The sequence below is a fragment of the Pleurodeles waltl genome, chromosome 3_1, assembly GCF_031143425.1.
Source record: "Pleurodeles waltl isolate 20211129_DDA chromosome 3_1, aPleWal1.hap1.20221129, whole genome shotgun sequence".
In the NCBI taxonomy this organism is placed as follows: domain Eukaryota; kingdom Metazoa; phylum Chordata; class Amphibia; order Caudata; family Salamandridae; genus Pleurodeles; species Pleurodeles waltl.
This window is the reverse complement of record NC_090440.1, coordinates 1,249,245,683-1,249,267,288: the sequence shown is the minus strand read 5'-3', so window position 1 is coordinate 1,249,267,288 and position 21,606 is coordinate 1,249,245,683.

Sequence of the window (21,606 nt, the reverse complement as noted above, 5' to 3'; positions counted from 1 at the left end):
TCTAATTCAGGCCCTAAGTTTTAGAGTTTATCAATGATCCGTCCATGCACAGATGACAAGAATGGAAAAATACTGCCAAGATAATGGGTTAAAACTAAATACCCAGTAAAAAACCCTGGTCTTTATGAGGGACAAAAAAACAACAATACAATAGGTAAATGCTGGAAGGTTAGAATAAGTAAAAATAACTAAGAACTTTACTTATCTATGGCTGCCAAGAGCCAACTACCTCTAGTCAAATACTCATATTAAATCAACCACAGAAAAATCAGAATCTCCTTTTATGCAGTTTGCAACCATTGTTATTACAGCAATAGTTATCATTTCTCACCATATATACACCACATTCTCATGGCAAAAATAGGGCTTGGACAAAAGATGCAGAAAAATAGCATTGCATGAAAATATCTTCGGCCTTCCGGAGGTCACGCTTGATGCTGCCACATGGATTTTCTTCTCCTCCCCTTGAGATTGTGCAGTAATTTAGACCATAATCTCTTAGTGAAGCTGCAAAAGATTTTCCCTCATTAATCATATTAACTTTTGTTTTTTGAGGTGAGGCACTGTAAGAGAGTAGGCATTAAGAATACATTTCAGACTTATGAAGCCCATGTGACTTCAAAATGAGGACCAGGCTTCAATTACTGTGGATAAAATTCATCCAGTATACAAGCATAGTAATTCAAAAGACACATCAATACAGCTGATAAGCTGAAGAATCTCAGTTGGTTTAGACGTAAGAAAATGAGATACAAAATAGTAACAGCTACAGCAATGTAGAAACAGACTATAGTAAATATATGTTCCGTAAAGAAACTTTCCTTCTCTCTCCTAAACGTAAAGCAGATATTAAGTCATCTAATCAGGGCTCTTAATTAGGGAGTTAGGAAGGTGGCAGCCGGGGGCAATTTTTATTTGTATTTCGCCCCCCCCGGGGGCAGATCCGCCGATTTTTCGGTGGATCTGCCCCCAGGGGTGGGGGGGCGAATACCACTAGACACCAGGTATGTTTATTTATGTGTGTTTTGCAGGCGACCCCTTGGGCAAGGGTCGCCCCCCCCGGGGGCAATTTTTATTTGTATTTCGCCCCCCTCCGGGGGCAGATCCGCCGATTTTTCGGCGGATCTGCCCCCAGGGGGGGGGGGGGGGCGAAAACCACTAGACACCAGGGATATGTTTATTTATGTGTGTTTTGGGGGCGACCCCTTGGGCAAGGGTCGCCCCCCCCCAGGGGCAATTTATTTTTGTATTTCGCCCCCCCCTGGGGGCAGATCTGCCCCCAGGGGGGGGGCGAAAACCACTAGACACCAGGGATATTGTTATTTATAAGTATTTTGGGGGCTACCCCTTGGGCAATGGTCGCCCCCCCCCGGGGCCCTTTTTTTTTGTATTTCGCCGCCCCCTGGGGGCAGATTCGCTGATTTTTCGGCGGATCTGCCCCCGGGGGGTACGAAAACCACTAGACACCAGGGATATTGTTATTTATAAGTATTTTGGGGGCTACCCCTTGGGCAATGGTCGCCCCCCCCCGGGCCATTTTTTTTTGTATTTCGCCCCCCCCTGGGGGCAGATTCGCAGATTTTTCGGCAGATCTGCCCCCAGGGGGGGTGAAAACCACTAGACACCAGGGATATGTTTATTTATGTGTGTTTTGGGGGCGACCCCTTGGGCAAGGGTCGGCCCCCCCCGGGGGCAATTTATTTTTGTATTTCGGCACCCCCTGGGGGCAGATCCGCAGATTTTTCGGTGGATCTGCCCCCAGGGGGGGGGGGCGAAAACCACTAGACACCAGGGATATTGTTATTTATAAGTATTTTGGGGGCGACCCCTTGGGCAATGGTCGCCCCCCCCCGGGGGCCCTTTTTTATTGTATTTCGCCGCCCCCTGGGGGCAGATTCGCTGATTTTTCGGCGGATCTGCCCCCAGGGGGAGGCGAAAACCACTAGACACCAGGGATAGGTTTATTTACGTGTATTTTGGGGGCGACCCCTTGGGCAAGGGTCGCCGTCGCCCCGGGTGCAATTTTTTTTTGTATTTCGCCCCCCCCACCCCCCCGGGGTAGATCTGCCAATTTTTGGGCTGATCTGCCCCCAGGGCAGGGCGAAAACCACTAGACACCAGGGATTTTGTTTTTATTGTTTATTTTGGGGGCACCTCATTGGGAAAGGGTCGCTCCCCTGGGGAGCTTTTTTTTTTTTTCTGTTTCAAACCCCCCCCCCCCGATGGCAGACAGCCATTTTTTGGACAATCTGGCCCCGGGGGGGGGGTGGAAGCACACTAGGCGCCAGGGATTGTGTTGTGTGTGTGGTGTGTGTTTGGGGGCACCCCTTGGGCAACGGTCGCCCCCCTAAGGTGGGGAAAATTTGTATTGGCCATCTCTGCCCGTAATTTTGTAGGCCCATCTGCCCCCAAGGAGGGCAGAAACCACCAATACGGCAGGGATTTTTTTGTTTTGTTGTGTGTTGTGCTGGGGGTGCCCCCTTTGGGAAGGGTCGCCCCCTGAAACGGGGCACAGAGGTGTTGCCCATTTCTGCCCTCCTTGGGGGCAGATTGGCCAATTTTTTTACGCCCATCTACCCCCGAGGGGGGCAGGATCCACTTAGGTACCAGGGACAACTAAGTTCTTGGTGGTGGGGTGTTTGTCAACTGGCAAAGTATTTGTATTTGTGATTATAACAATTTATTTCTTCTTTTTCTTCTAGTTCAACGCTTTTGCTTCCTTTGCTGTGGATCTTTGCGGTTTTGGCAGTAGTTGTCCTGTGGTTTGCATAGTTGTATGTTTTAGGTAAGTGAAAGCAATTTACTCCAAAGGAGTATTGTTGACATGTTTGTAGGTGGTGTACTAAATGCAGTACTGTGTGTTTGACATTGTCCTTAGATTTGAGCACAGTGATGTTTGTGTTGTCATATGTCTAATTTGCTTTTTTCTTTTTTCTTTTTAGTGGGATATCATTGGTGATTGCTGTCTGTGCAGAGTAGTTGCTTGGTGAGTAGCTATTTCAGGCAACTGAGTGGTATAGTTTTTTGTAGTACATAACTCTTTGTGATAAAGCTACACTTTGTTTATTACTTATTTTAGTGCTAGTTGTTGTTGGCAATCCATTTGTTGTTAGGATCATGGCTAGCCGCAAAGTGACCGTTCAGCAGGTTTTTCGCATGCTCTTTGAGTGGTCTTCAGACCATGATTACGACACTGACTCTGCATCTGAGGCAGAGGAGGAAGCAGGAGATTCTGGAAGTGAGTTTTCTGTCCAAGAGTATTCTTCTGATGAGGAAGCTACTCTCAGTGCAGATGAAGGGCCTGTGTTAGAGGAGGACATTGATGTGCCAAGAGTGCAGCAGCCTGGGGCTGCAGGGTTTCCCATAGGAAGACCTGACACATGGATTGCCCAAAACATGGAACAGCCACATTTACCTGCATTTACTGGTCTCCCAAGGTGTAGAGTTAATACGGAAAACTTTCTGCCTGTCCATTTCTTTCACCTGTTTATGGACGATGTATTTTTGGAAGAGATTGTGGAGCAGACAAATGTGTATGCAGAGCAATATTTGCGGGACAACGCTGCCAGACTTAAGCCTCAGTCTAGAGCTACTCATTGGGTTCCCACATATCTGGAAGAGATGAAAAGGTTTTTAGGTTTGTCTTTTTTGATGGGGTTGATCAGGAAGCCGTCACTGGCTTCTTATTGGTCTACTAGTCCCTTGATGGCAACTGCTATATTTCCTGCAACTATGACACGTAATCGGTATTTGCTTCTTCTTCGTATGCTGCATTTTGTAGACAATGCTTTAGCCTTGCCACGAGATCACCCTGATTGTGACCGCCTTTTTAAGATTAGGCCTGTCCTTGATCATTTTGTGGATCGGTTTTCAGAGGTCTATGTTCCAGGCAAAGAGATAAGTGTGGACGAGTCTTTGGTCCTTTTCAAGGGGCGTTTAGTTTTTAAGCAGTACATTCCTAGTAAGAGGGCACGGTATGGGATTAAATTGTATCTGCTGTCAGAAAGCAGTACAGGATATATAAATAAATTTCTGGGTCTACACTGGTAGGGATTCCAGTATTGACCCTCCTGGTTGTCCGGCCACTTTTGGAGTTAGCGAAAAAATTGTGTGGGAACTTGCTAGACGGCTGTTTAACAAAGGTCACCATTTGTACGTAGATAATTTCTACACTGGAGTGCAGTTGTTCAAGGAGTTGTTTAGGGTGGACACTGTTGCTTGTGGCACAATCCGTTCTAACCGGAAAGGCTATCCAAGGGAGCTTGTCTGTAAAAAACTTGAGAGGGGACAGTGCAGTGCCTTGCGGAATAATGAGCTGCTAGCTCTGAAATTTTCAGACAGGAGGGATGTGTACATGCTATCGACCATCCATGATGAGAGTACTTCCCCTGTGGCTGTTTGGGGTCAGGTTGCGGAAGTGCACAAACCTGCGTGCATTTTGGACTACAATAGGCACATGGGTGGTGTTGATAGAGTAGATCAGAGGTTAGAACCTTACACTGCTCTTTGTAAGTCATATGTGTGGTATAAAAAGTTGGCCCTACATTTATTTCATTTGGCAACTTTTAATGCCTTTATTGTATACAAGGATTGTTCACCCGAGTCAAGGATGACATTTGTTAAATTTCAGGAGTCGGTGATAGAAAGCCTTATTGTGGTGGAACCGGCAAGAGTTCCTAGAGTAGAAGTGGTGGAGGATGTGGCTAGATTGAAAGATCGGCACTTTCCAGATCACATTCCTCCCACTCCCAAAAAAGACATGCCCACAAAGAAATGTAGAGTATGTGCCCGGAGATTAATCCGGAGGGAGAGCCGGATGTACTGCCCCGAATGCCCTACAAAGCCTGGGCTGTGTGTTCCCGGCTGTTACAGAAGTTACCATACCCCAAAAAAATTCTGGGAAATACCTTGAGCGTAAGCTGTCTGTTTTATATTTTCATATGTTTCACGGTTGGCATCTTTGTCATGTATTTAGTTAGAGCTTTTGTGTTTGTAGTTTTGTGCTTATTTTATAATTAGTGGTTTCTTTGTTGTTTATAAACAAAAAAAGTGATGGTGGTGTGCTTGTGGTGGCGGTTGGCTGGTGGTGTGCGTGGGGTGGCGCTTGGCTGGCGGTGTGCGTGGGGTGGCGCTTGGCTGGTGGTGTGCTTGGGGTGGCGCTTGGCTGGCGGTGTGCGTGGGGTGGTGCTTGGCTGGCGGTGTGCTTGGGGTGGCGCTTGGCTGGCGGTGTGCGTGGGGTGGCGCTTGGCTGGCGGTGTGCTTGGGGTGGCGCTTGGCTGGCTGTGTGCGTGGGGTGGCGCTTGGCTGGCGGTGTGCTTGGGGTGGCGCTTGGCTGACGGTGTGCGTGGGGTGGCGCTTGGCTGGCGGTGTGCTTGGGGTGGCGCTTGGCTGGCTGTGTGCGTGGGGTGGCGCTTGGCTGGCGGTGTGATTGGGGTGGCGCTTGGCTGGCGGTGTGCGTGGGGTGGCGCTTGGCTGGCGGTGCCAGCCAAACGGCAGTCCACACTCCCATCAGCTGGTGTGATTCTTGTATCAGGCATGTGGGCGTATGTAAGTGATGGGCCCTTGAGTGGCGCGGTCTGTCGATGTGAGTGTTGTAATGTGCTGGGCCCGTGGCTGGCGGTGTGAATGGTCTTGTGCGTGTCATGTATGAAAGGTGTGTGAATGGACTGTAAAGCGGTTGGTGCCTTGTCGCGGCTTTACAGCTCACGAGCTGTGAGTCATTGGTTCACTTTTTTGCCTTTCAGTTATTAGCAGTGCATTTCATTTTTGTGAAATCTCTTGTTAATAAAATTTGATCCACTGAACCATCACTCACCCTCGTGCCAAATCCAACCAGTATGTGTTGTAAAAAATGACAAAACCTGCTCCGCTGTAATCAGGCGTCGCAGCACACCTGTGACACGCTAGGTGCCTCGGGTGGGACCCCGATGATGAAGCATGCCACCAACTTGGTTGGTGGGTGAGGGGTCTTCTTCACATAACCTAAGTGTGTTTCTTTTCACAATTTTAGTATTTGGCACATCACGGACGTATGTGCACACATCAAAGTGATATATTCCAAAAATACCTGTGTTTGGGGGGGAGGGCCCACCTATGTTTTTGGTCCTGGGTGCGGCCTTCATGTAGGGAAACCTACAAAACCCAGACATTTTTTAAAACTAGGCACCCCAAGGAGTCCAGGGAGGTGTGGCTTGCGTGGCTCCCCCAACATTTTCTTACCCAGACTCCTCTGTAAACCTCAAAATTTGCATAAAAAAGCATATTTTCCTGATTTTTCTTAGTAGGATCACTGCTCCAGCACAAAATACCTACTCCCCAGTTTTCCCCTCAGTCTCCCAAGTAAAATGACACCTCACTTATGTGGGTCCCCAAAGCAGAGTCCGTCTAAAGATGTATAAAAGAATATGCCCTTATAAACTTGCTGTGCTATCCCTTCTATCCCTTCAGGTTTTGGGCCTTATTCTGTTGCAGGCACCTGGCCCACCCACACAAGTGAGGTATCATTTTTATCGGGAGACTTGGGGGAACGCTGGGTGGAAGTAAATTTGTGGCTCCTCTCAGATTCCAGAACTTTCTGCCACAGAAATGTGAGGAACATGTGTTTTTTTAGCCAAATTTTGAGGTTTGCAAAGGATTCTGGGTAACAGAACCTGGTCCGAGCCCCGCAAGTCACCCCTCCTTGGATTCCCCTAGGTCTCTAGTTTTCAGAAATGCACAGGTTTGGTAGGTTTCCCTATGTGCCGGCTGAGCTACAGGCCAAAATCCACAGGTAGGCACTGTTTTCTTTAAAAAAATGGGATGTGTCCACGTTGCGTTTTGGGGCGTTTCCTGTCGCGGGCGCTAGGCCTACCCACGCAAGTGAGGTATCATTTTTATCGGGAGACTTGGGGGAACGCTGGGTGGAAGAAAATTTGTGGCTCCTCTCAGATTCCAGAACTTTCTGCCACAGAAATGTGAGGAACATGTGTTTATTTAGCCAAATTTTGAGGTTTGCAAAGGATTCTGGGTAACAGAACCTGGTCCGAGCCCCGCAAGTCACCCCATCTTGGATTCCCCTAGGTCTCTAGTTTTCAGAAATGCACAGGTTTGGTAGGTTTCCCTAGGTGCCGGCTGAGCTAGAGGCCAAAATCTACAGGTAGGCACTTCGCAAAAAACACCTCTGTTTTCTTCCAAATTTTTGGACGTGTCCACGTTGCGCTTTGGGGTGTTTCCTGTCGCCGGCGCTAGGCCTACCCACGCAAGTGAGGTATCATTTTTATCGGGAGACTTGGGGGAACGCTGGGTGGAAGGAAATTTGTGGCTCCTCTCAGATTCCAGAACTTTCTGCCACAGAAATGTGAGGAACATGTGTTTATTTAGCCAAATTTTGAGGTTTGCAAAGGATTCTGGATAACAGAACCTGGTCCGAGCCCCGCAAGTCACCCCATGTTGGATTCCCCTAGGTCTCTAGTTTTCAGAAATGCACAGGTTTGGTAGGTTTCCCTAGGTGCCGGCTGAGCTAGAGACCAAAATCTACAGGTAGGCACTTCGCAAAAAACACCTCTGTTTTCTTCCAAAATTTTGGATGTGTCCACGTTGCGTTTTGGGGTTTTTCCTGTCGCGGGCGCTAGGCCTACCCACGCAAGTGTGGTATCATTTTTATCGGGAGACTTGGGGGAACGCTGGGTGGAAGGAAATTTGTGGCTCCTCTCAGATTCCAGAACTTTCTGCCACACAAATGTGAGGAACATGTGTTTATTTAGCCAAATTTTGAGGTTTGCAAAGGATTCTGGGTAACAGAACCTGGTCCGAGCCCCGCAAGTCACCCCATGTTGGATTCCCCTAGGTCTCTAGTTTTCAGAAATGCACAGGTTTGGTAAGTTTCCCTAGGTGCCGGCTGAGCTAGAGGCCAAAATCTACAGGTAGGCACTTCGCAAAAAACACCTCTGTTTTCTTCCAAAATTTTGGATGTGTCCACGTTGCGTTTTGGGGTGTTTCCTGTCGCGGGCGCTAGGCCTACCCACGCAAGTGAGGTATAATTTTTATCAGGAGACTTGGGGGAACGCTGGGTGGAAGGAAATTTGTGGCTCCTCTCAGATTCCAGAACTTTCTGCCACAAAAATGTGAGGAACATGTGTTTTTTTAGCCAAATTTTGAGGTTTGCAAAGGATTCTGGGTAACAGAACCTGGTCCGAGCCCCGCAAGTCACCCCATCTTGGATTCCCCTAGGTCTCTAGTTTTCAGAAATGCACAGGTTTGGTAGGTTTCCTTAGGTGCCGGCTGAGCTAGAGGCCAAAATCTACAGGTAGGCACTTCGCAAAAAACACCTCTGTTTTCTTCCCAAATTTTTGATGTGTCCACGTTGCGCTTTGGGGTGTTTCCTGTCGCGGGCGCTAGGCCTACCCACGCAAGTGAGGTATCATTTTTATCGGGAGACTTGGGGGAACGCTGGGTGGAAGGAAATTTGTGGCTCCTCTCAGATTCCAGAACTTTCTGCCACAAAAATGTGAGGAACATATGTTTTTTTAGCCAAATTTTGAGGTTTGCAAAGGATTCTGGGTAACAGGACCTGGTCCGAGCCCCGCAAGTCACACCATCTTGGATTCCCCTAGGTCTCTAGTTTTCAGAAATGCACAGGTTTGGTAGGTTTCCCTAGGTGCCGGCTGAGCTAGAGGCCAAAATCTACAGGTAGGCACTTTGCAAAAAACACCTCTGTTTTCTTCCAAATTTTTGGGCGTGTCCACGTTGCGCTTTGGGGTGTTTCCTGTCGCGGGCGCTAGGCCTACCCACGCAAGTGAGGTATCATTTTTATTGGGAGACTTGGGGGAACGCTGGGTGCAAGGAAATTTGTGGCTCCTCTCAGATTCCAGAACTTTCTGCCACAGAAATGTGAGGAACATGTGTTTTTTTAGCCAAATTTTGAGGTTTGCAAAGGATTCTGGGTAACAGAACCTGGTCCGAGCCCTGCAAGTCACCCCTCCTTGGATTCCCCTAGGTCTCTAGTTTTCAGAAATGCACAGGTTTGGTAGGTTTCCCTAGGTGCCGGCTGAGCTAGAGGCCAAAATCTACAGGTAGGCACTTCGCAAAAAACACCTCTGTTTTCTTCCAAAATTTTGGACGTGTCCACGTTGCGCTTTGGGGTGTTTACTGGCGCCGGCGCTAGGCCTACCCACGCAAGTGAGGTATCATTTTTATTGGGAGACTTGGGGAAACGCTGGGTGGTAGGAAATTTGTGGCTCCTCTCAGATTCCAGAACTTTCTGCCACAGAAATGTGAGGAACATGTGTTTTTTTAGCCAAATTTTGAGGTTTGCAAAGGATTCTGGGTAACAGAACCTGGTCCGAGCCCCGCAAGTCACCCCATCTTGGATTCCCCTAAGTCTCTATTTTTCAGAAATGCACAGGTTTGGTAGGTTTCCTTAGGTGCCGGCTGAGCTAGAGGCCAAAATCTACAGGTAGGCACTTCGCAAAAAACACCTCTGTTTTCTTCAAAAATTTGGGATGTGTCCACGTTGCGCTTTGGGGTGTTTCCTGTCGCCGGCGCTAGGCCTACCCACGCAAGTGAGGTATCATTTTTATCGGGAGACTTGGGGGAACGCTGGGTGGAAGGTAATTTGTGGCTCCTCTCAGATTCCAGAACTTTCTGCCACAGAAATGTGAGGAACATGTGTTTTTTTAGCCAAATTTTGAGGTTTGCAAAGGATTCTGGGTAACAGAACCTGGTCCTAGCCCCGCAAGTCACCCCATGTTGGATTCCCCTAGGTCTCTAGTTTTCAGAAATGCACAGGTTTGGTAGGTTTCCCTAGGTGCCGGCTGAGCTAGAGGCCAAAATCTACAGGTAGGCACTTCGCAAAAAACACCTCTGTTTTCTTCCAAAATTTTGGACGTGTCCACGTTGCGCTTTGGGGTGTTTCCTGACGCCGGCGCTAGGCCTACCCACGCAAGTGAGGTATCATTTTTATCGGGAGACTTGGGGGAACGCTGGGTGGAAGGAAATTTGTGGCTCCTCTCAGATTCCAGAACTTTCTGCCACAGAAATGTGAGGAACATGTGTTTTTTTAGCCAAATTTTGAGGTTTGCAAAGGATTCTGGGTAACAGAACCTGGTCCGAGCCCCGCAAGTCACCCCATGTTGGATTCCCCTAGGTCTCTAGTTTTCAGAAATGCACAGGTTTGGTAGGTTTCCCTAGGTGCCGGCTGAGCTAGAGGCCAAAATCTACAGGTAGGCACTTCGCAAAAAACACCTCTGTTTTCTTCCAAAATTTTGTATGTGTCCACGTTGCGCTTTGGGGTGTTTACTGTCGCCGGCGCTAGGCCTACCCACGCAAGTGAGGTATCATTTTTATCGGGAGACTTGGGGGAACGCTGGGTGGAAGGAAATTTGTGGCTCCTCTCAGATTCCAGAACTTTCTGCCACAGAAATGTGAGGAACATGTGTTTTTTTAGCCAAATTTTGAGGTTTGCAAAGGATTCTGGGTAACAGAACCTGGTCCGAGCCCCGCAAGTCACCCCATGTTGGATTCCCCTAGGTCTCTAGTTTTCAGAAATGCACAGGTTTGGTAGGTTTCCCTAGGTGCCGGCTGAGCTAGAGGCCAAAATCTACAGGTAGGCACTTCGCAAAAAACACCTCTGTTTTCTTCCAAAATTTGGGACGTGTCCACGTTGCGCTTTGGGGTGTTTACTGTCGCCGGCGCTAGGCCTACCCACGCAAGTGAGGTATCATTTTTATCGGGAGACTTGGGGGAACGCTGGGTGGAAGGAAATTTGTGGCTCCTCTCAGATTCCAGAACTTTCTACCACAGAAATGTGAGGAACATGTGTTTTTTTAGCCAAATTTTGAGGTTTGCAAAGGATTCTGGGTAACAGAACCTGGTCCGAGCCCCGCAAGTCACCCCATCTTGGATTCCCCTAGGTCTCTAGTTTTCAGAAATGCACTGGTTTGGTAGGTTTCCCTAGGTGCCGGCTGAGCTAGAGGCCAAAATCTACAGGTAGGCACTTCGCAAAAAACACCTCTGTTTTCTTCCAAAATTTTGGACGTGTCCACGTTGCGCTTTGGGTTGTTTACTGTCGCCGGCGCTAGGCCTACCCACGCAAGTGAGGCATCATTTTTATCGGGAGACTTGGGGGAACGCTGGGTGGAAGGAAATTTGTGGCTCCTCTCAGATTCCAGAACTTTCTGCCACAGAAATGTGAGGAACATGTGTTTTTTTAGCCAAATTTTGAGGTTTGCAAAGGATTCTGGGTAACAGAACCTGGTCCGAGCCCCGCAAGTCACCCCATCTTGGATTCCCCTAGGTCTCTAGTTTTCAGAAATGCACAGGTTTGGTAGGTTTCCCTAGGTGCCGGCTGAGCTAGAGGCCAAAATCTACAGATAGGCACTTCGCAAAAAACACCTCTGTTTTCTTCCAAAATTTTGGACGTGTCCACGTTGCGCTTTGGGGTGTTTACTGTCGCCGGCGCTAGGCCTACCCACGCAAGTGAGGTATCATTTTTATCGGGAGACTTGGGGGAACGCTGGGTGGAAGGAAATTTGTGGCTCCTCTCAGATTCCAGAACTTTCTGCCACAGAAATGTGAGGAACATGTGTTTTTTTAGCCAAATTTTGAGGTTTGCAAAGGATTCTGGGTAACAGAACCTGGTCCGAGCCCCGCAAGTCACCCCATGTTGGATTCCCCTAGGTCTCTAGTTTTCAGAAATGCACAGGTTTGGTAGGTTTCCCTAGGTGCCGGCTGAGCTAGAGGCCAAAATCTACAGGTAGGCACTTCGCAAAAAACACCTCTGTTTTCTTCCAAAATTTCGGACGTGTCCACGTTGCGCTTTGGGGTGTTTCCTGTCGCCGGCGCTAGGCCTACCCACGCAAGTGAGGTATCATTTTTATCGGGAGACTTGGGGGAACGCTGGGTAGAAGGAAATTTGTGGCTCCTCTCAGATTCCAGAACTTTCTGCCACAGAAATGTGGGGAACATGTGTTTTTTTAGCCAAATTTTGAGGTTTGCAAAGGATTCTGGGTAACAGAACCTGGTCCGAGCCCCACAAGTCACCCCATGTTGGATTCCCCTAGGTCTCTAGTTTTCAGAAATGCACAGGTTTGGTAAGTTTCCCTAGGTGCCGGCTGAGCTAGAGGCCAAAATCTACAGGTAGGCACTTCGCAAAAAACACCTCTGTTTTCTTCCAAAATTTTGGATGTGTCCACGTTGCGCTTTGGGGTGTTTACTGTCGCCGGCGCTAGGCCTACCCACGCAAGTGAGGTATCATTTTTATCGGGAGACTTGGGGGAACGCTGGGTGGAAGGAAATTTGTGGCTCCTCTCAGATTCCAGAACTTTCTGCCACAGAAATGTGAGGAACATGTGCTTTTTAGCCAAATTTTGAGGTTTGCAAAGGATTCTGGGTAACAGAACCTGGTCCGAGCCCCGCAAGTCACCCCATGTTGGATTCCCCTAGGTCTCTAGTTTTCAGAAATGCACAGGTTTGGTAGGTTTCCATAGGTGCCGGCTGAGCTAGAGGCCAAAATCTACAGGTAGGCACTTCGCAAAAAACACCTCTGTTTTCTTCCAAAATTTGGGACGTGTCGACGTTGCGCTTTGGGGTGTTTCCTGTCGCCGGCGCTAGGCCTACCCACGCAAGTGAGGTATCATTTTTATCGGGAGACTTGAGGGAACGCTGGGTGGAAGGAAATTTGTGGCTCCTCTCAGATTCCAGAACTTTCTGCCACAGAAATGTGAGGAACATGTGTTTTTTTAGCCAAATTTTGAGGTTTGCAAAGGATTCTGGGTAACAGAACCTGGTCCGAGCCCCGCAAGTCACCCCATGTTGGATTCCCCTAGGTCTCTAGTTTTCAGAAATGCACAGGTTTGGTAGGTTTCCCTAGGTGCCGGCTGAGCTAGAGGCCAAAATCTACAGGTAGGCACTTCGCAAAAAACACCTCTGTTTTCTTCCAAAATTTTGGATGTGTCCACGTTGCGCTTTGGGGTGTTTCCTGTCGCGGGCGCTAGGCCTACCCACGCAAGTGAGGTATCATTTTTATCGGGAGACTTGGGGAAACGCTGGGTGGAAGGAAATTTGTGGCTCCTCTCAGATTCCAGAACTTTCAGCCACAAAAATGTGAGGAACATGTGTTTTTTTAGCCCAATTTTGAGGTTTGCAAAGGATTCTGGGTAACAGGACCTGGTCCGAGCCCCGCAAGTCACCCCATCTTGGATTCCCCTAGGTCTCTAGTTTTCAGAAATGCACAGGTTTGGTAAGTTTCCCTAGGTGCCGGCTGAGCTAGAGGCCAAAATCTACAGGTAGGCACTTCGCAAAAAACACCTCTGTTTTCTTCCAAAATTTTGGACGTGTCCACGTTGCGCTTTGGGGTGATTCCTGTCGCGGGCGCTAGGCCTACCCACGCAAGTGAGGTATCATTTTTATCGGGAGACTTGGGGGAACGCTGGGTGCAAGGAAATTTGTGGCTCCTCTCAGATTCCAGAACTTTCTGCCACAGAAATGTGAGGAACATGTGTTTTTTTAGCCAAATTTTGAGGTTTGCAAAGGATTCTGGGTAACAGAACCTGGTCCGAGCCCTGCAAGTCACCCCTCCTTGGACTCCCCTAGGTCTCTAGTTTTCAGAAATGCACAGGTTTGGTAGGTTTCCCTAGGTGCCGGCTGAGCTAGAGGCCAAAATCTACAGGTAGGCACTTCGCAAAAAACACCTCTGTTTTCTTCCAAAATTTTGGACGTGTCCACGTTGCGCTTTGGGGTGTTTCCTGTCGCCGGCGCTAGGCCTACCCACGCAAGTGAGGTATAATTTTTATCGGGAGACTTGGGGGAACGCTGGGTGGAAGGTAATTTGTGGCTCCTCTCAGATTCCAGAACTTTCTGCCACAGAAATGTGAGGAACATGTGTTTTTTTAGCCAAATTTTGAGGTTTGCAAAGGATTCTGGGTAACAGAACCTGGTCCGAGCCCCGCAAGTCACCCCATGTTGGATTCCCCTAGGTCTCTAGTTTTCAGAAATGCACAGGTTTGGTAGGTTTCCCTAGGTGCCGGCTGAGCTAGAGGCCAAAATCTACAGGTAGGCACTTCGCAAAAAACACCTCTATTTTCTTCCCAAATTTTGGACGTGTCCACGTTGCGCTTTGGGGTGTTTCCTGTCGCCGGCGCTAGGCCTACCCACGCAAGTGAGGTATCATTTTTATCGGGAGACTTGGGGGAACGCTGGGTGGAAGGAAATTTGTGGCACCTCTCAGATTCCAGAACTTTCTGCCACAGAAATGTGAGGAACATGTGTTTTTTTTAGCTAAATTTTGAGGTTTGCAAAGGATTCTGGGTAACAGAACCTGGTCCGAGCCCCGCAAGTCACCCCATGTTGGATTCCCCTAGGTCTCTAGTTTTCAGAAATGCACAGGTTTGGTAGGTTTCCCTAGGTGCCGGCTGAGCTAGAGGCCAAAATCTACAGGTAGGCACTTCGCAAAAAACACATCTGTTTTCTTCCAAAATTTTGGATGTGTCCACGTTGCGCTTTGGGGTGTTTACTGTCGCCGGCGCTAGGCCTACCCACGCAAGTGAGGTATCATTTTTATCGGGAGACTTGGGGGAACGCTGGGTGGAAGGAAATTTGTGGCTCCTCTCAGATTCCAGAACTTTCTGCCATAGAAATGTGAGGAACATGTGTTTTTTTAGCCAAATTTTGAGGTTTGCAAAGGATTCTGGGTAACAGAACCTGGTCCGAGCCCCGCAAGTCACCCCATCTTGGATTCCCCTAGGTCTCTAGTTTTCAGAAATGCACAGGTTTGGTAGGTTTCCCTAGGTGCCGGCTGAGCTAGAGGCCAAAATCTACAGGTAGGCACTTCGCAAAAAACACCTCTGTTTTCTTCCAAAATTTTGGATGTGTCCACGTTGCGCTTTGGGGTGTTTCCTGTCGCGGGCGCTAGGCCTACCCACGCAAGTGAGGTATCATTTTTATCGGGAGACTTGGGGGAACGCTGGGTGGAAGGAAATTTGTGGCTCCTCTCCGATTCCAGAACTTTCTGCCACAGAAATGTGAGGAACATGTGTCTTTTTAGCCAAATTTTGAGGTTTGCAAATGATTCTGGGTAACAGAACCTGGTCTGAGCCCCGCAAGTCACCCCATCTTGGATTCCCCTAGGTCTCTAGTTTTCAGAAATGCACAGGTTTGGTAGGTTTCCCTAGGTGCCGGCTGAGCTAGAGGCCAAAATCTACAGGTAGGCACTTCGCAAAAAAACACCTCTGTTTTCTTCCAAAATTTTGGACGTATCCACGTTGCGCTTTGGGGTGTTTCCTGTCGCGGGCGCTAGGCCTACCCACACAAGTGAGGTATCATTTTTATCGGGAGACTTGGGGGAACGCTGGGTGAAAGGAAATTTGTTGCTCCTCTCAGATTCCAGAACTTTCTGCCACAGAAATGTGAGGAACATGTGTTTTTTTAGCCAAATTTTGAGGTTTGCAAAGGATTCTGGGTAACAGAACCTGGTCCGAGCCCCGCAAGTCACCCCATCTTGGAATCCCCTAGGTCTCTAGTTTTCAGAAATGCACAGGTTTGGTAGGTTTCCCTAGGTGCCGGCTGAGCTAGAGGCCAAAATCTACAGGTAGGCACTTCGCAAAAAACACCTCTGTTTTCTTCCAAATTTTTGGACGTGTCCACGTTGCGCTTTGGGGTGTTTACTGTCGCCGGCGCTAGGCCTACCCACGCAAGTGAGGTACCATTTTTATCGGGAGACTTGGGGGAACGCTGGGTGGAAGGAAATTCGTGGCTCCTCTCAGATTCCAGAACTTTCTGCCACAGAAATGTGAGGAACATGTGTTTTTTTAGCCAAATTTTGAGGTTTGCAAAGGATTCTGGGTAACAGAACCTAGTCCGAGCCCCGCAAGTCACCCCATGTTGGATTCCCCTAGGTCTCTAGTTTTCAGAAATGCACAGGTTTGGTAGGTTTCCCTAGGTGCCGGCTGAGCTAGAGGCCAAAATCTACAGGTAGGCACTTCGCAAAAAACACCTCTGTTTTCTTCCAAAATTTTGGACGTGTCCACGTTGCGCTTTGGGGTGTTTCCTGTCGCCGGCGCTAGGCCTACCCACGCAAGTGAGGTATCATTTTTATCGGGAGACTTGGGGGAACGCTGGGTGGAAGGAAATTTGTGGCTCCTCTCAGATTCCAGAACTTTCTGCCACGGAAATGTGAGGAACATGTGTTTTTTTAGCCAACTTTTGAGGTTTGCAAAGGATTCTGGGTAACAGAACCTGGTACGAGCCCCGCAAGTCACCCCTCCTTGGATTCCCCTAGGTCTCTAGTTTTCAGAAATGCACAGGTTTGGTAGGTTTCCCTAGGTGCCGGCTGAGCTAGAGGCAAAAATCTGCAGGTAGGCACTTCGTAAAAAACACCTCTGTTTTCTTTCAAAAAAATGGGATGTGTCCACGTTGCGTTTTGGGGCGTTTCCTGACGCGGGCGCTAAGCCTACCCACACAAGTGAGGTATCATTTTTATCGGGAGACTTGGGGGAACATAGATTAGCAAAACAAGTGTTATTGCCAATTGTCTTTCTCTACATTTTTTCCTTCCAAATATAGGAGAGTGTGTAAAAAAGACATCTATTTGAGAAATGCCCTGTAATTCACATGCTAGTTTGGTCACCCCGGAATTCAGATATGTGCAAATAACCACTGCTCCTCAACACCTTATCTTGTGCCCTTTTTGGAAATACAAAGGTTTTCTTGATAGCAATTTTTTACTCTTTATATTTCAGCAAATGAATTGCTGTATACCCGGTATAGAATGAAAACGCACGTCAGGGTGCAGCTCGTTTATTGTCTCTGGGTTCCTTGGATTCGTGATGAACCTACAAGCCCTATATATCCCCGCAACCAGAGGAGTCCAGCAGACGTAACGGTATATTGCTTTCGATAATCTGACATTGCAGGGAAAAGTTACAGAGTAAAACGTAGAGAAACATTTATGTTTTTTTCACCTCAATTTCAATATTTTTATTTTTCAGTTGTTATTTTCTGTAGGAAACCCTTGTAGGATCTACACAAATGACCCCTTGCTGAATTCAGAATTGTGTCTACTTTTCAGAAATGTTTAGGTTTCTGGGATCCAGCATTGGTTTCATGCCCATTTCTGTCACTGACTGGAAGGAGGCTGAAAGCACAAACAATTGCAAAAATGGGCTATGTCCCAGTAAAATGCCAAAATTGTGTTGAAAAATTGGGTTTTATGATTCAAGTCGGCCTGTTCCTGAAAGCTGGGAAGCTGCTGAGTTTAGCACCGCAAACCCTTTGTTGATGCCATTTTCAGGGGAAAAACCACAAGCCTTCTTCTGCAGCCACTTTTTCCCATTTTTTTGAAAAAAACGAAATTTTCACTGTATTTTGGCCAATTTCTTGGCCTCCTTCAAGGGAACCCACAAAGTCTGGGTACCTCTAGAATCCCTAGGATGTTGGAAAAAAAGGACGCAAATTTGGCTTGGTTAGCTTATGTGGACAAAATGTTATGAGGGCCTAAGCGCGAACTGCCCCAAATAGGCAAAAAAAGGCCTGGCACAGGAGGGGGAAAAGGCCTGGCAGCGAAGGGGTTAAAATAAAAGGAGCTTCTAAACATCCTTATTTTTTCCCGCATCACTAGGATCCAATCAGCTCATTACTTGAAAGGAGCATTTACATCTGAGTTTCCTACTACACCAAAACTGAGATTGTAACTGCAGCATTGAGCATCTCGTGATCCTGGTTAACGATGAACAAAAGACTTATTCTGACCATTAGATCTCCACGCTCAAAACAATACTCCTTTTTTAAACTAACAAGAATCACAATAATGTTTCTGCAAAAGAAAGAAAGAAAACACACCAACACATCTAAAGTCATTTCAAAATGAGACATTAAGTCAAGTTAATCTAAGTTAGCATCTAACATGAATGTGAATACATGATTTTACATAAACAAATGAAACTTTCAGAATGACTACAAATGTAAGTAAGAAACAACATGATTTCATGTTTAACTAAACCTTTGTGATTTCATATATAACTATCTAACCTTTACATTGATTATATTCATTGAATACTTTTAAATGCATCACAAATTATTAGGATTAAGCCACACAGTGAGGATAATGTCAAATACAAATGTATAACTGCATAATCATGAATTCTAAGGTCAGAGCCTAATTTGTGCTGCTCCACCTTGGGAGCTGATTTCGGCTATACTTTTATGCAGAGTAGATGCCTAGCCTCTTCTATAAAATACCATGTAAACATATTGGAATCACCAAAGGAAATCCTGGTTGACCAAGCCTGGTGAGAGCACTTCCATCAATATATTTTACTAACTGGGAAAAATGAAACAAAGAGGCCTGGCCTAGTTGAAACATTGCAAATATGACACTAAGGGGCATATTTATACTTGTTTTGCGCTGAATTTACGTCATTTTGTTTAACGCAAATTCAGTGCAAAACTAACTCAATATTTATATTTTGGAGCTAGACCCGTCTAGTGCCACATTAATGCAGGTAAAGTAATTTTTTGGACGTGGAAACCTACTTTGCATCAATGAGATACAAAGTAGGCATTCCTGTGCAAAAAATGACTCTGGCCTTAGCGCCATATTTATCCCCCCGGGCTAAAATCACGCACTGGAGGGAGGAGGGGTTAAAACATGGCATAAAGCTTGCTTTGCATCATTTTTTAACAACTGGGTCAGGGCAGGCGTTAGGGGACCTGTGGGCCTATTCCCATGGTGGAACACCATGGAATAAGTCCACAGGTGCCCTCCCAGGCCCCACATCAGAGGGACTGCGGAGGATGGGTGACCCCATTCCAGGTAAGTAAATGTAAGTACAGGAAAGTATTTTTTTTAAGTGCCATTGAGGGCCCTGAAATGCCCCCCCCCTACGTGGTACAGGGTGCAATGGCCATGCCCAGGCGACCCTGGTCCCCTGTACTGGCCATTGGGGTGGTGGGCATGACTCCTGTCTTTTCTGAGACAGGAGTCATGATGTATGGGTGGTTTTGCAGGTGAAAATTACGCTAGGCAAGTTAGAGTCATTTTTTATTACTCTAACCTGCCTAATGTCATTTTTTGGTGCAAAGCCCCCTTCATCAATACCGCCAGCCGCACCCGAATAACGTTATTTATTTTTTATGCTAGCCTACCCTTTGCACCGGCTTGCACCATTCCATAAATATGGTGCCCGGCTGGTGCACAGAAATGGCGCAAGCCGGTGCTGAACTTGTTGGTGCAAACTGCATTAGTGCAGTTTTGCACCAAAAAGTATAAATCAGGGCCTAAGATCAATAACAAAAGAAGTTGAACATACTCATCAGTAAGCAGTTTGATAAACTACAAATGGAGAAAGCATTCAAAAATGTAGAGACCTTCCGCCCGATAAGGCAAACTGCTTTACTTGATCCCTCTCAGCATGAGACCGGAGTGAAATATTATACTTAAAAGCTCTTATGAGGAAAAGAAACCAAGTAATATCTGATATCAAACAATGTTAAAAAACTGAAGATGGGATCTACTTTGTGTTAAATTGCCATGTTTACAACAGTATTAGAGAGCTCTGGTTCCACCAAGAGTGAAAAAAGAACATTAGGAAAATTATGAATAGTGCCTCTTCATTTTGCTTAGTGGCATCTCAGAGGAACGGATGCAATGCTTTGGAAGGTTCTTGTATGAAGCTGGGAAACAGGAGAAAACATGCAGGAGGACTCACCTTCCAATTTACATACTGATTTCCCAGGTGCCTCAGAAATTATATTATAGTAAGATTTAAGGGTCTCATGAAAGGAAGGACTATTTGTCAGTTGCTATTCTAACAGTCGAAAACCGGAGGTGGCAAGAAATTCAAGCTATGCAGTGTTGCACCTCATAAATTTAGACTTTGATTGACTAGACTTCTGAGAAAAATTGCTATGCCACCCTGGTTCTCTGTCTTGAAAATATATCTCATTTTTTCTCTTCTCTAATTTCACTTCTACCTTTTTGTTGATTTATTTTTTTAGTTTTAATGTTTGTATTAATCCTGTAAAGTTGTTAAGCAAACTTTATTTGGCTTTCAACCAGCCATAAAAGTATCAGATACTAGCACATTTAATATTAAATAAATATATATAAAAGAAGTAAGTGGTAAAAAGAGGGAAAATAATAAAGCACATTCTAAATTCATTCAATACAGGTATATAAACCCCTAATAGGTTTGCACAAATGCCAGATCAAGTATCCTTGCAGTTTTTTGTGTTTTTTCCTTTTTGTTTTGTCCATAAAATAAAAATTTCCAAACAATCCAATAAAATTAGTCCAGAACTCCCATAGACTTCCTTGCAGTTAGTACTGAGCATAAAAAATTTGCTAAAATTCCACATATTTCAATTGAAGATAAAAGCTGTAAGCTAAAATACGCGTCGCGGCACAGACGCAAATTAATCGACCTTAAAAAGGGCAGTAAGAGCCATTTTCTTTGTGAATCATAGAATTTGCAGAAAAGGACCACGTGCATTGTAGTTTGGGGGGCCTTCGCATCACAAGGACAAACTCCTAAAGTTATGCTCCAATCATTCATGGTTGGGAAAGTTACTAACCGATGGAAGATATCTAGACGGAGTCTTGTAAGAACAAATCGGTGTTGAGGATTTACCACGCTTACAAGGTAAGGCTGGATGGCATCCGTGGACAGAATTAGTTGATTAGACATTACGGTGGTTTTTCTTGATTCCTCATCCCACCTCTGATCTTCCAAATGCTTCAATGACAAGGCCCTCAGTTCCCTCCTGGTTATTTTTTCCAATGATTGTGGATTTAGATAGTAATCTTTGCAACCCATTTTTTTAAAAAAGGTCATGATGTAACTCAGCCAGGGAACTCTGAGCGAGTGTGTTAGCCTTGTACAATCAGATATAATAGCCTTGTTTAGACCAGTATACTTGGTGGTCCACACCTTGTGCCCTAATAATAATGGCTGAATTTTTATCAGATCAATTACATAGTGGACCCCAAGTTCAGCATGACTAATGTAAGATGATGTGCTATTTGGTATCATTAGCAAGGGTCTAAGGAAATCGTTTTCCACTGTCTGAATCGTATTGCAGTTAGTATACCCCCAAATACTTCCTCCGTAAGAGGCCGCCGGGATGCACTTGGCCTTGTAGATCTTTACCACATTTGTCGGGGTGATCCCCCCAATCTTTTTAGAGTAGATCTTCAGGGCCGCCGTTGTTTTAATAAGCTGGTCTTTTTTTGTTTTCACACAGTGTGCCCAAGTGGTTGTTTGTCAAACATTATGCCCAGATATGAGAAGGTAGGGGCTATCTTCACCTTATCCTCGTGAATGGTAATATTATAGGACTTACTCAGTTTCCTGCCACAGTTCATTATAAAAGTTTTTGAGCGGTTAGCTGTAAGTACCAGATCTGTCATGTAGTTTAGGTAAGTAGTTAAGAGTTTCTGGAGGGCTAACGGTGTCCTGGCCATAAGTACTGCATCATCTGCATAAAGAAGTGTGGGGACAGGGTGATTACCTATTTGGGGAAGGTCTTTGCATTTACCTGTCAATTCTCTTTCTAAGTTATTTATGTATAAAGAGAATAGAAGTGGAGCAAGAACGCAACCTTGACGCACACCTCTGTGTATTCCAAAGGACCTGG